This window comes from Argentina silus (genome assembly GCF_951799395.1).
Source record: "Argentina silus genome assembly, chromosome: 21".
Lineage (NCBI taxonomy): Eukaryota > Metazoa > Chordata > Actinopteri > Argentiniformes > Argentinidae > Argentina > Argentina silus.
The window spans coordinates 251,890-254,389 of record NC_139675.1 but is presented as its reverse complement, the minus strand read 5'-3'; positions in this window follow the sequence as shown (position 1 = coordinate 254,389).

Sequence of the window (2,500 nt, the reverse complement as noted above, 5' to 3'; positions counted from 1 at the left end):
GGGGAGGAGGGGAGAGAGGAGGAAGGGGGAGAGAGGGGGGAGGAGGGGAGAGAGGAGGAGGGGGGAGAGAGGGAGGAGGAGGGGGGGGATATGTGTGTTTCTGCTGCTCTGCTGTTTCTTCACCTCCTAATATGGTCACACGGCTCCAGACAGCTCTGCAGCACACTGATGATGTCACAGGGCCTCCTCCGGACCGCTCTGCAGCAGGACTGATGCGTGTTGATGATGTCACGCGGTGTCCAGCTCTCCACATCCAGACGCTATGATGTCATTCTGGAGTTTGACTTGAGACTCCATTAACCAGAATGCAACACTGAGCCTCATTCAACCACTGCAACTGACATTCTATTTAACTGACAGAGCAGTTACACACACACACACACACACACACACACACACACGTGTAAACACACACACACACACACACACGTGTAAACACACACACACACACACACACACACACACACACACGTGTAAACACACACACACACACACCTGTTGATCATCATCTTTATTACAGCTCTCTTACAATACAAACATATAGGGTCAGGTTAGGGTTCGGGTCAGGTTAGGGTTCGGGTCAGGTTCGGGTCTACCCTACCCTAACCTGACCCTAACCCAAACCTGACCCAAACCTGACCCTAACCTGACCCTAACCCAAACCTGACCCTAACCTTAACCCATTCATGGTGGTCTGGCTGTGTTTAGTCATGGTCCTCCCAGTTGGAACCACCTCCAGAGAAGGTGTCAGTTGGAGGTTCTGGTGATGGACAGAGGCTAGAGTTAGGGTTAGAGTTAGGGTTAGGGTTAGGGAAGGTGTCAGTTGGAGGTTCTGGTGATGGACAGAGGCCCTCGTTGGTGAAAGACGGGATTGGTTCTCCTGATATGTTGTGGTTTTCTATGATGTATTGATGTCTGTATTTAACAGTGTTGTGTTGTTGTGTAGTTGTATAGTTGTATATTTGTGTAGTCGTGTAGTTGTGTATTTGTGTATTTGTGTACTTGTGTACTTGTGTACTTGTGTAGATATTGTGGACAGGGTGCTCCTATAGAAGAGGTCTTGGTCTCCTCTGTAGAAATGAAGGTTAAATAAACATTACAGGTAGTGGTGGTGTGTTATGTAGTGATGTGACAGGTCATGTTAAGTCCTGTAGGTCTGTGTGTGTGTGTGCGTGTGTGTGTGTGTGTGTGTGTGTGTGTGTGTGTGTGTGTGTGTGTGTGTGTGTGTGTGTGAGCATGTGTGTGTGAGCATGTGTGTGTGAGCATGTGTGTGTGTGAAGTGAGCTCAACAAACCAGTGTTTCAGTGAAAGCATAAACAGTTATAAATACAGTGATTTACTGTAGTAAATCAACATTGACCCAACGTCCCCCACCTAATACATCTGTGTCCCTATGGCATGCTCTAAGTCATGTCTGTGGTCCAGGGTTAGGGTTAGGGCTGCTCTAAGTCATGTCTGTGGTCCAGGGTTAGGGTTAGGGCTGCTCTAAGTCATGTCTGTGGTCTAGGGTTAGGGTTAGGGCTGCTCTAAGTCATGTCTGTGGTCTAGGGTTAGGGCTGCTCTAAGTCATGTCTGTGGTCTAGGGTTAGGGTTAGGGCTGCTCTAAGTCATGTCTGTGGTCCAGGGTTAGGGTTAGGGCTGCTCTAAGTCATGTCTGTGGTCCAGGGTTAGGGCTGCTCTAAGTCATGTCTGTGGTCCAGGGTTAGGGTTAGGGCTGCTCTAAGTCATGTCTGTGGTCCAGGGTTAGGGTTAGGGCTGCTCTAAGTCATGTCTGTGGTCTAGGGTTAGGGTTAGGGCTGCTCTAAGTCATGTCTGTGGTCTAGGGTTAGGGCTGCTCTAAGTCATGTCTGTGGTCCAGGGTTAGGGTTAGGGCTGCTCTAAGTCATGTCTGTGGTCTAGGGTTAGGGTTAGGGCTGCTCTAAGTCATGTCTGTGGTCTAGGGTTAGGGCTGCTCTAAGTCATGTCTGTGGTCCAGGGTTAGGGTTAGGGCTGCTCTAAGTCATGTTTGTGGTCTAGGGTTAGTGTTAGGGCTGTTCTAAGTCATGTCTGTGGTCCAGGGTTAGGGTTAGGGCTGCTCTAAGTCATGTCTGTGGTCCAGGGTTAGGGTTAGGGCTGTTCTAAGTCATGTCTGTGGTCCAGGGTTAGGGTTAGGGTTGCTCTAAGTCATGTCTGTGGTCCAGGGTTAGGGCTGCTCTAAGTCATGTCTGTGCTCTGAGTCATGTCTGTGCTCTAAGTCATGTCTGTGGTCTAGGGTTAGGGCTGGTCTAAGTCATGTCTGTGGTCTAGGGTTAGGGCTGGTCTAAGTCATGTCTATGGTCTAAGTCATGTCTGTGGTCTAGGGTTAGGACTAGGCTCAGCCAGGTAGCTGGTCTAAGTCATGTCTGTGGTCTAGGGTTAGGGCTAGGCTCGGCCAGGTAGCTGGTATAAGTCATGTCTGTGGTCTAGGGTTAGGGTTAGGGCTGGTCTAAGTCATGTCTGTGGTCCAGGGTTAGGGTTAGGG